Below are 15,431 nucleotides of genomic sequence, written 5' to 3' on the forward strand. Positions count from 1 at the left end.
GTTTGCATTGCTCGTTCATCATGCGACAGGCGCAGCTAGCAAGCGTCGAGGTACTCTGGACGGACGCCGACGTTCCTGCTCGCGTTGTGAACCGCCGATCTCACCATAAACTATACACTCTAAAAACTAGTCTGCGAGTTCTCTTTCGAGCAGAACACGAGAAAAGGCAATCGGGGTAAAAAATAGAGGGATCTCGGCGTATGACGATGCTCGGAATACAGTTTGAACTGACAAATGCAATGTGCCCAGGGACATTGAGCGAGTGACAGGTCATGCTCCTTGCACTGTGCACATTGCATTCTTTTTTTTATCTCACCATATTTCCAGCTTTTTGATTTGCTGAGATCCTTCTATCATTCGCCTTGATTGGCTGTCTCTTTGTTCCTCGAGCAAATGAACTCGGCTGTGGATTATTCATGTTCAGTCTTCTTGTTTCGCGATTCGCTTTTCGACTTTTTTCTCGGTTAATACAGCTGTCTCATTGAGTGCGGAGTGACACCGAGGGGGTTCAATGCCCGCCACGCCGTGCGGTTTTGTTTTTTCTTAATAAATTGTCATTTACTCTAGAAAGTGTGTGCACTGCGCCATGACGACTTGTTCAGGGGGCCCAATGGCAGCGCGGATGCCTGCCCAGGTTTCTTCGACCTTGGGCAGGGTGTACTTGGGGGGAAGAAGGAAACCCTTGTGGGAATCGGGCGAGCTACTTCCTGGCTCAAACTCGAGAGCGAAGCTGTTCGTCACTTCCGCCTCCTCGTAGGCCCAGTCCACGCGGGAACCGGTCACTGGATATGAAAGGACAACTTGTCTCGGTTGTGGCCGCTTACTCGGAGATTAGAGTTCCTCGCTATGCTCCCCCGAGGGGGGAGCAGAGTTGCGCATTTGTTTTCCCCTCGCCGCCACGCCGCTATTCGCCGGCATCCATCACGTGAGGAGCAAAGCATCCGGCGCCGTGCAAGAAAGCCGCCTTTACGGTCGCTCCGCCGACGTTGCTCGCGCCCCGGCGTATGTTCCCCTGCTTTCCGCCTCCTTTTTATCCTCTCCTGTTTTCCATGAGCGGCGGCGCGCGCAGCGCCGCTAGTCGTCGAATTTAGTAACGTGAGGAGCAAAGCATCCAGGGCGTGCGGGAAAGCCGGCGCTACGTCCACCCGCCGCGGCTGAATGCGCAACTCTGCTACCGTAGGTAGCTATATACAGGAACTCTATCGAAGATAACACGCTGACGCCGTCTATTGGGTACGCATAGAATAATATACCTACATGCCCGCATTCTTACGCGTGTGTCTCTTGTCAGCGACTTAAAATAATTATGAAAATGTTGTAAATGACCGCTTTTCAAGAGAGGCGCGTACATGCCACAAGCACGGCAAAGCCTTTGGTTTATTCATATTAAAAATAGCGAGAGAAAAAAACGAAAAAATGCGAAGAAGCACACAGGACAAGTGATACACAGATTGTAGTGGTTTCGGGGTTGCCTGAAAGACGGCGCTCTTGTGCACGTCTGTTCTATCGTCGTAAGCAACCACATGTGATCGTGACGTATTAAATCGCACTCAAACGTAACGATGTGAACGAGTCTTTACTCGATGATTAAAGACGATTGTCTGCCCTTCATGCATGGATTTTACTTAGGGATTCACAAAACCCCAAGAACATCGCGGAGAGGTAGAACTAGTGATTACTTTTTAGGCGTAGCAGATTTGTCATGAACGTTATAGAGGACGTATTTTAATGCGAAAACATTAGCTGTCCCATGGAGCGAGCCGACGTCATGAGCTTTGAAGCTGCGCCAAACGGCACCTTGACTCCTTTCTCCAGGTGAAACCAGCTCCCAGCTGTGAAACTACGTGAAAAGCCTAGCCAAACGACACATAGTTTCCTCGATTCGAAAGGAGCGGAGTAAAGCTGATGGATTTCGGCTTCGGGTCCATTGGCTGGTGCGCGTCGACGAGCCTCGCATTGGCCACTGCGTGTCAGTTTGAACGACCGGCACCCCATGGCGCTTCGTGTCCGCGAGGCAACGGTTCGACCGCTCCACGCCCAAGGTCAGCGCTCCGAAGACTGAGCGCGCGCTCGACCTTCGACGCACGTACGCACGCACGCCGCAGACGAGAGAAGGGAGGTGCAAGAACGGCGTGCATGTTTTCGCATTCACAAGTCATAAGAAGTGCTTAGGTGTACCTTGAGCCTTTTTTTATTGCATTTTTGTTGACCAACGATCGTGCGGTGCGACTAACATCAACACGGGCAAGGGAGGTTCATGCAGGGTTGCTCTACAGAATATCGCTTTGAAATAAAATGTTCCCAGGCAGCACACAGTATTGCGCCAATATTTGCATGAAGTTAGAAAAATTGTGCCGGTACCATTTTGATCTAGCCGATATCTGTCAAGTATCAGATAGGGTAGCGCCGACGCCAACCTGACATACCGTACCCGTTGAGTGTGGGGAGTGTCGTTTGTCAATTGGACATGCTGGCTAGTTATTTGAATTTCTTGACCAACTCAAAACCGAATTTGAAAAAAAAAAAAAGATAAGCAAAACAGAATTTGCTTACTTTTATCCCAAGGAGGACAGACAAAGAAACGAGAGGGAGCTTACCTGCATTATGTACCCCCTTCGACATCGCCTTTTGTTAAGCCTCCCCACGATGTTTTGTGTCTTCGTGTGGCTGTCAGCGAGCTGGACCGCTGCTTCAAGCAAATTAGAAGCGTGGCGTGAAACATGTGACCGCTCTCAATAGAAGAAAATCGCTTGGACGGAAATTTGTCACGTGACTCGCTCTGACGCGCTGGTGAGATCCTTGGGACCGTAACTTGCCAAGTTATGGGGATCGGTGTAGGGGTTACGTAGGTACGGTTTCCGAAATGCGCTCTTCAGTGTTCTCTTTGTTTCGTGCGTTGCTGACTAGGCCGTGGTTTTTCGTCGAAAACGTCTGGAATACGTCCAAGCCAACTTTTCGGTAATGGCCGTTTTCTACGTCGGAGTGCGTGGAATTCTCGTGCTGTGTTTGTTGGACGCCCTTCGAGAAAGAACTGCTCATTTGGCGACAGCGAAGCTTTCGTTGAATGGGGGAGATCTTCTTCTTTCTCGACTTTGTGTCTGCGTTGCTCTGTGCTGCCCCAGTAGGATTATGCATCTATCACGAATTACGTCATATCGTTGCTTATTCGTAAGTGCACTGCAAGCGAGCTTCTAATAGTAGTCCTGCTTTTGTTTCAATAAGAAGACTTAGTAGATCGTTTTTGGAGTCATATAAAGATCTACTTATGTTTGTCCTTTGGCCCCCTTGTTACCTTCTCCAAAGATTATTTTCATCATCCTTGTCCAGCTCGCTTTCACCTTTGCATTTAACTGCATTATAATACTAAAACTCTCGATCTCCACGACCATTCGTGTTTGATTTATTATTTTGCTCGGCATAAAGATAAAGAACGAGATAAAAATAAAGATAATAAAGAACGAGCTGTGTAAAATTTCAGTGGTTTAATTAACTTTTGTAAAAGATCCCAACAATTTCGTTTGATCATGTATGTTCGGAAGGCGCGCCCTATATCTGGAACTAACGTGCGAGTCAATACTGCCGATATTGCCGATACATGATCGGGCGGCGGTAGATTGGGCTCCCGGTAAGCCTGGAAACTGGCCGCGTAGTCGTAGGGAAATACGCCTTTCCGCAGCCAGAAGCCCAACGTGCTGCGGAAAAGCCTGCTTAAGACAGCACAGGTTTTCTAGTCCCTTGGAACGGAGGTCCTGAACTAGCGCGTCCAAGCTGGTGGGGAGAAATGCCAGACTGTCGAGAAACCGCAGGTTACCCACGTCGAGTCTCTTAAATTGTTGGAAGCTAGTGGCGAGCACTTTAATATCTTTAGACTCGAATAAGTTGAGTTTCGGTAGGATAAAGGCCAGGTCATACGAATGGTTGTGCGCGAGCACTGGAATAACATTCTTGTTTACTCTCAAATTTAAATTGCATTCCTGACACAACGACTGCCTGCGCGATCCGCTGAAGTGATCGTGATCTCTGACTTTTCTCTTTCGATTTCCAAACTATTCGCCACAAATCGCGCAGTGAGAGGCCGACGCATGAGCCTCTTCGTTCACGCTCACCATTTGCACTTCCTCACTTCGAATCCATTCGCCAATGAGCTTTGACAATTGATTAAGGATGGAAATGAACTTTTCCACGAAGTCCTCGCCCCGGTACAAAAACTGCTCGACGATGCGCGAGTCCGTGGATCGGATTACGAGTATGCAAAACGAACTGGGGACGTGCTTCTCGTAAGCCTGACCCATGTTTTCCGCTTCCAGAATGGCCTCGAAATCGTAGACGCAAAAGTAGGGGAAAGGTTCCATCGTGTGTGGGCTCCGGAAATACAGCGCGTCCCCCTTTGCAGGACACACTGTTCGGACTGCCTTCTTTTCTTTAAACAGCGATAAATGACTCCCCAGCGCAGTGCGAAAGCGAAAGCCCATCATACACCTTTTACAGCGAAAGCGGTGAGTGTGCCTGTTCGCGAAAAGTCCGGCAAAATTGGTGATTAGAACAAAGTGATCGTCTATTAGAAGCAAATCCACGTGCTTCTCCCGCTCGCTATCGTTGACTTTGAGCGGGTAGACGAACCTTTGTTCTCGATCATAACCGTACACGTTCACGGACACGGAGTTTTTTCTCTCGAAAGCCTGCACGTCTTGTCGAAACGTCACCGGATACCTGGTGGGGAACCAATACTTGGCCAAATGCTCTTGGTAGCAAGAAGCTCTCGATCGTTTAGAGGGTACGGGATGGAGACCAGCGAGCACAGAAAACACAAAGCACATGCTTCTTTCCTCCGAGTCATTCAGTTGCTCGGTCACATTCACTAGGCACTGTTTGCTTGGGAGTTCACCGGGCAACACGAAACTTGCACAACCTACCGTGGGCGGAATGAAACGTCCAACGATGATGGTGCAGGTCTGAATGGCGACGACGACAAGCCTAGATCCTCGTTCTTGAGACTGTTCGAGCGAGCAGAGATCTCGGCGCATGCAGTCTGTGGAGCATCGCGAATGCTACCTTCGGCCCAGACCGCGTGCACTAAAGAATGAAAGTAGTGCACGCTGAATTCGAATTCGTCGTCGCCATTGAGACGAGTGATTTCCATGGATAGTATGATGAAAAAACGCAATGGCATTTCATAATGCCTAAAAACATTGGCCATTGCGTCGGACTGAAGACGAAAAAGCGTGGATACGTCGTGAGCCTCGTCGTCGCGCTTATGCAAATGCATATCATAACGCGAAGTAAAGTTTCGAAAGGCGCACAGCGAGTTGATGAAGGGAAGGCAATCTTGCGGCGGGATATTGTGAACCTGGGCCAGGTGAGCTTGTAACGACTTTGCGCTGGAGTACTGCTGCCGCTCTCGCGCATCGCACAAGTGGCAGGTTACCATTTTTTTTTTATTGTTCCGCGTGACTCACAAGTTTTTAGTCAGAGCATGAGAAGGTAACAACGGGTGACCGCTCGTCACCGATGGTGTTTTCCATTAATAGTCCGGTCACTGCCTTCATCTTCTGGATGTCTTCCTCATTGAGCTCGGCGAATCGTTTCGGAAAGAAGACTTTTACGACGTCGCTCTCAAGTTGGAGAGTAAGACAAACTGATGGTCCGTAACGGGTGTGCATTCGCCTCACATCCAGCACGGGTATCTGAACATCACACGGAATGGTGGTCATGCTTACGAAGACAGAGGATGACGACGCTCGCAGTGAAGGCAGCTTGCTCAGGATCCCGTCCGTTTTTAATTGACCGCGGAGAGGGCGGAGCCGATGACTCGAGGTGAGATGACAGGTCTGAAAATAATCACGTTAGTACACGGCGGACCTGCCAAGCTTTTTCTCGCATTACCTTTTCTTCCGCGGAGAGAAAGCAGTGAACGGAGACAAGCGGATGAACCCTCGACATTTATACCAAGCGGATTGCGAAATGATGACTCGCCGTGAATCAACACGTGCGTCACTACATATGAAAAAAAAAACAAAAAAACACGAGACTGAAAAACAAAAGCGAACGAGCGGATTGTCAACACAACGTATTTAATTTGCATATAAAAAAAATCCCATTCCGAGCTCTCGATACACGTCCTAACATGTCTAGACTTGTTTTTATTAGGTACGTACTTGGGTGAACATTGTGATTTTGGTATACGTTCGGGCGTCGTTATAAACCGCACTGTTCCGACGCGTGTGAGCCTTTATCGTGAAGCAAAAGCCGCGCGAGTCTCCCGCCGCGCGGGAATGTGCTTCGCACGAGTACTTAGAAACGTGTCTGCGTTGCCTTCTTTTCACTCGTCTACGAGCGTAGCATGCATGATCACCGACATGTCTTCGGGCTTGGACAAATTTCGTTTCCAAATGCCGGCGTCAATCACGATGATTGGATCCTCTAAATCAAGCAAAAGCACGTATATTCGCAAATTGTTGAGATTTAGAAGAGAAATGTTCGACAAAGAGTTTCACGTCGTCTACTACGTCTACGTGTTTCCCCAGAGCTGGTTTTCGAAGACGAGCGGGGTCATTTTCACCAAGGAGATCCCGCAAAATTTAGACCTCGAAAGAAATTCGCTGATCATATTCGACGACTTTCTCGCAAATCGAACGAAGCTCAAAGACATTTGTGAATATTTTATAGGAGCTGCTCATCACTATAATGCTTCGGTCATTTTCATCACGCAGAACATGTTCCTCCAAGACGCGTACTTTAGAACAATAAGCCTAAATACTTCGGCCTTAATTATATTCCGTTCAGTTAGGATTGCCGATCAGCTTCAAGTGCTATCCCGACAGCTCTTTGGGGGTAGCAGGGGGCAGGTTCTACCGCGTATATATTCGGACGCGTGTAGAAGGCCGTTCAGTTACATTTTGATCGACCTATCGGAAACTTGTCCCGATAATTTCCGTGTGAGAGCAAAAATCTTGCCGGACGAGGGTCGGGAAGTGGTGTGCGACACGTCCGTCTCCTAAGGAACCGCATCACCAAGCACGCAAGATTCCTGCACCTGTTGTCGGAAGCCAAATCGTGTAGGCAAAGGGAATCACTACTACGTCACGCCAAGGAGGAGCATCTGAAAATAATTAGGGAAATTTGTTTAAACCTGGGCGCCGGAAAGCTCCCTCTCTCCGCAGCTATAAAAAAGAAAGTGAAGAGATTTGCACCCGTCATACGGTCACTGGGAAATCGAAAAGACACGCACAAGAACGTAAGAAAGACGCTGGTATTGAAGGGAGGTTTCCTACTCCTGGTCCTTCCTGCTCTTCTAGGCCTCATATAAACGATCGGGGGAAGAGCCATCGCAAAGGCTATCGGAATGTGAGAAGCATGAAAAGGTATCATCTCGTACCTTACAGAGAAAACATTCCCGAGATTCTGAAAAAAGACGACGAACTGGACGACATCAAGCTAAAGAAAATAATTCAAACGCTACACAAAATGTTACGTCCGTACATGTCGAATGAGAGTAGCGCACACATCGACGAGGTTAAAGCGACACCCATCAGGGAAGAACGGACAACGCAGACGAGCGAGGAACAGCGTGGGGACGACCCTTCCGTGATTGTCAATTACTTGAGCAAAACCTACAAACAAAAGGGTCGATCGCTTCGGGCTCTACTGAGGCCGGTGCTCACCTGGGACCCGCAAACCTTGGAAATTTCGATCGATGAAAAACCTCTACAGGGATCTCACATTGTGGACCTGGTTTCCTATTTAGTTTCACGCTCAAAGAAATTGCCAGTTCCGGCTCATTTCGATCGCGTCCCGAGGTTATTGGTCAAAGAGAACCTGCCAGTGACCATCGTGAATCACGATCGCTTTAAAAGAAGGACCCTCAAAGCGCGGGCGACCATTCGTCGAGGTGCGTCTTCTTCTTCATTCACTTCGCCGAAGCGCCTTCGTACCGCTTCCCCGGAGCAGCGGACTGGGTGACCGACCCCATCGCCGACCGAACCGGCTCCTGCTAATCCCGTTTCTACCGCCGCACCTCGTGCCTCGCAGCGCCTGGTCGAGAGAGCATGGAATAAATTCTAGACAAGGATTACCTTAACGACGAGGGAATTCTTTCCACTTTTCACCCACGACACCGAGCGAAGGTCGAGACGCTCTTCGGCTTGATTTCCTCAGTAATTGCCTACACCCCCTATGGAACGCTGGTGGTTCATGGAGAGCCGCTTGAGGGATCCAGCATTGTAGAGCTTCTGCACTACGCTACGAGCTGTACAACAGGCAGCCTCCCTATATGAGAGGCGCCATTTCCTCTCTCATCAATTGTCACCTGAACCTGACAGCGTTTCGTGCTCGCAACTACCGACCAACAAAGCGGTGCGCCCAGAAAGCATGTCTTCGTCACAAAAGAAGGGGAGCAAAGCCTTCTACTACGAAGAAAGTCATCCAGCCTCTTTCGGTGGAATGAACAGGCTCGCACGACATACGGGATGAAGAACGGCGGAAAAGTTTCCAGAAGGATCGGACGCATATACGCTGTTCAGGGAAACCAAGCGCCCTCGCGTTTACCGCAAAACGCTATCCTTGGGACTGCGAGACGTCTATCAAGCTGACCTAGTGGAAATTTAAAAATCGCCAAATACAACGATGGAGAACGATATATTTTGTTTGTGATTGATACGTTCTCACGATTTCTCACCGTCGTCCCTATAGCTCGAAAGACACGCGAGGAAGTTGTCAGGGCGTTGAAAATTGTCTTTCGCAAAATGGGGAAAAGCAAGCGTTTATGTACGGATCGTGGTCGTGAATATTACGGAAGATTGGTCCTCTTTTTTCTGGAGAAAAACGACATTAAAATGTATTCCGTGAGTTCGAAGCAAAAGGCTTCGATAGTGGAACGCGTAGAAAGCACCAAAATGAGTCGGGTTTACAAGTACTTTGAGTATGCACGAACCAAACGATTAATTGAAATCCTCCCGGAAATTGTCAAATCTTATAATTTTAGCCGCCACAGGACACTGAACGCTAGGCCGGTCGATGTTACCCCACAGAACCAGACCGAATTTTTCTTTTACTTGTTCCCCGATCCCGGTCGCGTGAAAATACCTAAATTTCGCGTGTGTGAGCATGTGCGCATCTCCAAAGATCGTCACGTTCTCTTGAAGAAGTAGAAGCAGTGGTTCACGTACGAGGTGTTTATCGTGGACCGAATTCGATTAGGCGTGCCCAATACCTATTACTTAGTCGATATGGTGAGAAAAGAGCCCGTTCTCGGCTCTTTTTACGAGGCAGAACTGCAGCGCATTTCCCTGGCCGAAAACAAGACCTGGATCGTGTAGAAGATTTTGAGACGCCGACGTGCGCCCCATCTGCAATACCTCGTAAAATGGAGGGGCTGCGATTCCTCGCACAACAGTTGGGTTAATGCGAAGGATTTTGAGCAATAAAAGAGATGAAGAAAAAAAATTGTTCGCGCTCTTTGTCCGATGCGTCGAGCGATCGTGGGCTCTGTGTGCACACAGATCGCGCAAAACACACACACACGCGTAATGAGTTTTATCATTTTTAGAGCGCAGCTCTTAGGGGCCCGTTCCCGGCTTGAGCGGCGTCGCCGTCGGCGTCGGCGTAACCAAGGTCATCCCAAGGTCACGTGACCCCCAAGGTCACGTGACCCCTCCCAAGGTCATCTCAAGGTCACGTGACCCACGTGACCCCCTGAAGTCACGTGACCCCTCGAGGTCACGTGACCCCTTCCAAGGTCATCTCAAGGTCACGTGACCCCAAGATGACCCCACGTGACCCTTTGAAGGTCACGTGACCCCCAAGTCACGTGACCCCTCTGAGGTCACGTGGTCGCCTCCCCAAGGTCACGTGACCCCCGAGGTCACGTGACCCCCAAGGTCACGTGACCCCTTCCAAGGTCATCTCAAGGTCACGTGACCCCACGTGACCCCCAGGTCACGTGACCCCTCTGAGGTCACGTGACCCCTCTGAGGTCACGTGACCCCCCGAGGTCACGTGACCCCTCCAGGTCACGTGACCCCAAGGTCACGTGGGGTCACCTTTGGGGTCACGTGGCCTTGAGGTCACCCCCAGGTCACGCCTCCCCGAGGTCACGTGACCCCCTCCCCGAAGTCACGTGACACCCCCCCCCGGAGCATATTAAAGAATGAGGGGAGGAGGAGGAAAGGGGGGAGGGGTCTACCCTCCCCTCAGTACCCTTCACTCCTCCTCCTCAAGAGCTGCGCTCCAATTCGGCGTTACAGGGATTTGTAAACGGCTTTTTTATTCAAAAATTTTGACAGGAGCAATATAGCTTCACAATCGAGATTTATTTCGTACAATGAGGCTTTCCTTCCTCCGATCAGTCGCCGAATTTGATAAATGTTCAAAGGACATCTTCGAAGGTACATCGACTCGGTGATGATGCAGCTTTCTTCACACTCGAGATCATATTTCCGGGGAGCAAAAACGTCCAGCACAATGAGACAGTGCTTCAGCGCCTCAGTCTGATTCCTCTCCAAATTTACACCGGCTCTTTTCGGGTAGCCCACTTTTGACATACACGTATTGCTAGTACGGATGCAGGACACTGATGTACTTTGATCTCCTTGTTCAGACTCACTTCGAGCGTGCAATTTCCGTGCAGGCTCGCGTTCGACATGCTGACGCCGATGGTGATCACGCAGACAATTAGAAAGGAGCCCATGATAAATGCGAGAAGAGACTTGACGGACGCGAGCGTCACCGCCATAATGACGGTGCGCCGTCGTCATATACCACATATATATAGGACATTCCGTAAATATGCGACAGTAATGGGGGCGCCACGAGGCTACGAGGCCGCGAACACCGCTTGAATCGCGCGCGCGAAATCAAGTGATAGGAAGACGAGCAACGTTAGCGCCCAGCGATGCATTACGTCACACGACCATCGTCACATGACCTGCGGCAATGACGCATCCTGTTTTTTAACCGCATTACAAAAGCCAAGTGGCAGGAAAACACGCGATCTGAATTGCACACACAGACACACGGACAACTAAGACGAGTTAAGCGGTCCCGGAAGCAATGTGCTCGTAGCTCAGGGGTTAGGGTGTCGAGCTGCTGTGCCCAAGGTCGATTCCCAGCCGGCCGCGGAGCGTTTTTTAGCGATTAAAATGCATTTACCGTGCAGCGATTCAAATAATGTCACGTGACCATATGTGACGTGACCGCAGCCCAGCGCCCTCCTTCGGATGCAGCACAAACCCTGTGCGACATCACGTGAGCGCCCTGTCTCGGACGCAGCTCGAACCCTGTGACATCACACGTGAGACGCCCTGAGCGCCGCAATTCAAGTCCTATAGCGCCCTCTGTCTGACGAAGCTCGGACCCTGTGACATCACGTGGTTGTTATCAGATGATGACCACAGCTGTCAACACCTGGTCAACCACGCTTGTGGTTTGAGGTTTGAGGTCGGAGGTTGAGGTACGTGACCTCACACCTGTACCGCGTACCTCGGGGGGCGAGACCCGGGCGAGCTCCGATTGGTCACTGGCCAACGCCCATGCCTTGTCATTGGTCCCTGGAATGAGAGAGAGGGAAGAGGCCCCGCCCTGCGTCTCTGTGATTGGTTGGGGCTTGCTCCGCCGCCTTGGTGCTTTGATTGACACGTGGCCGAGTTGGTAGATGTTTTCTACTACTCATATCCTCTAAAACCTTTTTTCTTTGCCGGCTTTCAAATCCACCTCACCTGGGACCTTTTTCTTTTAAATTCAATAAGATTATGTGTTGTAGGGTAGCGCCTAAATATACCCCGCTCTCGATTTTTTTTGGGGGGCCAAACGGGAATCTGTTACACCAGGGCTTTGGTCTTCTGGGTAGATGCGAGGACGTCATGGGGATGGAGAGAATGGCAACTCGTAAAATGTGCTGAGTGATATGTTCAGTGGCTTTATTGATATAGAGGTCGTCGAGCGATGTGCATGAAAAAAAAATGATTCTTTGAAAGTAGGCCAGTTGGAATTTTCGAATTTCCAACGAGGAGAGCGTGTTGGGACTGTCATAGGAAGGTGGTTAAATTCTAAGATGATAGGAAAGTGGTCACTTCCGTGTGGAGTCGGGATGACCTTCCATGAAAGCAATGGGAATAATGATGGGTGACAAATAGATAGGTCAATGGAAGTGAAAGTGTGAGTTGCTGAGCTAAAATATGTACATTCATTTGTGCTTATCAGGCACAATCCCGCAGAAAGCAAAAAAACGCTCAACAAGTGCCCCTCTAGAATCCCGTCTGTCACTATCCCACAGGGAATTGTGTGCATCAAAATGTCCTCAAATTAAAAAAGGTGAAGGAAGTTGATTAACAAGGTCTTCTAGCTCCTCCATATGTAACTGATAATTAGGAGGTACATACAAAGAACAGACTGTAATTATTCGACCTTACAAAATGCGTGTCGCCACTGCCTCCAGTGAAGTCTGCAGGGCTACCTTGTTAGAAGGAACTGAAAGTTGCACAACCACCGCAACACCTCCAGCTGCGTGAGCTGCATGTGTACGGTCCCTACGAAACACCTGGAAGTGTTTTAAAACATTAGTGTGGGTGGTCTTTGGGTGCGTTTCCTGTAAGCAACATGCAATTGGCCGGTGATTCTCTAAAAGATAGCTCACATCATCGTAGTTAGGCAGGAGGCCTCTGCAGTTTCACTGAAGGAAGAAGGACATTTATCTTCAATAAAGGAAACGCCTAAATAAGGGTGTTATACAAAAATTGTGCAATGGAGTTTATGTGTGTTTTGGTGCCACAATCCGTGGGATGGTTTTCTTTTTTGCAGTGTCCTTAGGCCGTCCTCCAGCCTCGCAGGAGGCCGAGGAAACAGACCCTGACCTAGAGAAAGGAAGGTCCTCATCGGAGAGCGGGATGCTCAGATCCATTTTCTCACGCAATGAGACCTTGGGTCCTTTGGGCGGCAGAGGTGAATCTGACCGTCCCGGCTTTGAAGAGCTGCCAGTGGCATGGGGGGGAGGGCAGCCCCTGACCCCGGCCAGAAGGGCCAGCTGGCGCGGGTGACGGCACGTCTGGCTCCTTGGAGGGTGTAGCACCCTCCTTAGAGGTCACCACAACCTCATTGGGGCATGAAGGCGGTGGGTTGCCCACCGTCTTCGGACGTATGTAAGAGGACCCTCGTGGAGATGACAGGTATTCAGATCAAGTCTGCGTCTCCACGGATGCCATAGGCAGTGGGGGTCCCCTTCGCACTGCCTCGGCATATGAACCCCTTGCTTTCAAGGCAAGCTGTTCTCTAGCATCTTGGTAGCTGAGATTTTGTTTGATCTTAAATGGAATTATCTCTTCTTCTTCCTTTCATTTCGGACATGTGCGTGAAAATGCGGTGTGTGGTCCACCTCAGTTTATGCATTTATGGTCGTTTTCACATATATCAGCGACGTGGTCAGTGGCACTACATTTCGCACAAGTTTCTCGGCCGCGGCAGTTTCGGGAGCCATGCCCGAAACGCTGGCAACAAAAGCACCGCTGTGGGTTCGGAACGAAAGGACGAACTCTGCAGTTTAGATACCCTGCCTTCACGGTAGAAGGCAAAGAGTGGAGTTCAAAAGTCAGGACTAGATGTCGGGTTGGTATCTCCTGTCCGTCTCGTCGTAGGGTGATTCGCCGCACGGCCACAACAGCACTCTGACGCAGCCCTTCAAGGATTTCCTCTTCAGTACACTGAAGGAGGTCATCCTCAGAGATGACGCCGCGGACAGTATTCAAAGTGCGGTGCGGGGTTACACAAACTTGGTGTTTGCCTATGCTTGTCAACTTTAGTAATGCTGTGCTTTGAGTTTTATTTTCTACCTCAACCAGGAGGTCCCCAGAAAGTTTTTTTGCCTTGTAATTCTTTCTGATCGTCTGCTCTAGGACCTTAGAGGCAAGGAAAGGTGACATCTTTGCCAGCGGTAGACTGTCGTTTGCAGCATGAAGTACAAGAAAACGTGAAGAGGTGTCGGGTTCATTGGCTTTTTCGAAAGTAGGGCGAGCGGGCCGAACCCTTTTGGGGGGTCGCTCAGCTCGGGGTTTGGAAGAGAGGGGCGCCATAAAAAGGCAAACGGTGTTCGGAATCTGTGGTGCGCCGCCCACCACGGAGCCTATCGAGGGAATAGGTAACACCCCATAACAAATATGGCTTTGCTGGAACCATTTCTCTATTAGCGCTACCCAGAAACTATAACCAAGTGTGGATCTGGACGAGAGTATCTGTCACCACCCGAGGTTAGCCCTTGCCGCCAAAGGAGTTGACAAGGAAAGAAGAGAAATGAGAAGAGTGAAAAGGAGGAGAAGACAAATGTGTAAGAAGGGAGGGAATAGTAGACGGAGTGGCTACTAGACTGAATCATCCCGGCCGGGCCTTACCAGGACTCCCGTCTATGAGAAGCAGAAGGCAAAGTGGTGTATCGCCTCACCCGGGGGCCCTGAAGGGTCCAAAAAGAAAAAAAGAAACCTGGCCACTTGGATTGAAGCAAATTTTGTAGAAAAATGTTGTTGGTATACGAATAGGAAAATGTGGAAGAGAATGAGTGCAAATAGAAAATGACAGATACGGGTTTGCAGTTATTAACTGACACTTGCCATCCTTTGAGCTTCTTAGAGATGCCGGCAAAGGAATTGTTAAAAAAATAAAATGATCCCGAAATGAGTGTAGCGCATGGCAGAAAACACAATCGTCGGCGTATACACGTATTTGGCTGTAATGTTGCGTACTAAATCATAGATTTGGTACTGGATGTCCCCAAAAAATAACAAGGTGCTCTTTACCGCAAAAAGAAACTACGCATCTCCTAACGCTCCTCCTGAATCCAAATGTAGCGCCACCGGTCGGACTAATACGCCGAAGTTCAGAACGAACCGATATCTTGGTCAAAATATCTAATCGATTTACACACATTTAAAATGGTAAAATGGCAGATGACGTAGCCCTGAAATACGTGGAGCTGAATGACGCCGCCTTCCAAGAACGAACTCCATTTTTTTATGAAAATGAGAAAAAAAGAACTTCTGACAACATCACCCCAATTCTTGCATTTTGTGTCTGTTCTTACCACACTAAACCAGAAGAAGAGGCCGGGAGGGGGGGGGGCGGACCTTAGCATCATAGATACCGTCGTGGAACCATATTTTGTGATCCCAACAATATAAGCTTAGGGGGAAGCAATTGACGTGAAAAAGTATAAAAACTTGATTACTACACTATATTGGCAGGGACATTCAAAGCACATCTTATTTATTAACCACTGTGGAGTCAACGATAAGCAAAGAAAATGCAGCGGCGGCAGCGTTAGGCCTGCAATAAGATAATTAATTATTGTTATAATGCTAACATTACGTGTTACGTAAAACGACTGGAGTCGTTTAATATAATTCATGTGACACGTATGCGTTTGGCGGTACCGGGAAGGGCCTAGAAAAGGCTAC

The sequence above is a fragment of the Ixodes scapularis genome, unplaced genomic scaffold (assembly GCF_016920785.2).
Source record: "Ixodes scapularis isolate PalLabHiFi unplaced genomic scaffold, ASM1692078v2 ptg001583l_1__unscaffolded, whole genome shotgun sequence".
Classification (NCBI taxonomy): domain Eukaryota; kingdom Metazoa; phylum Arthropoda; class Arachnida; order Ixodida; family Ixodidae; genus Ixodes; species Ixodes scapularis.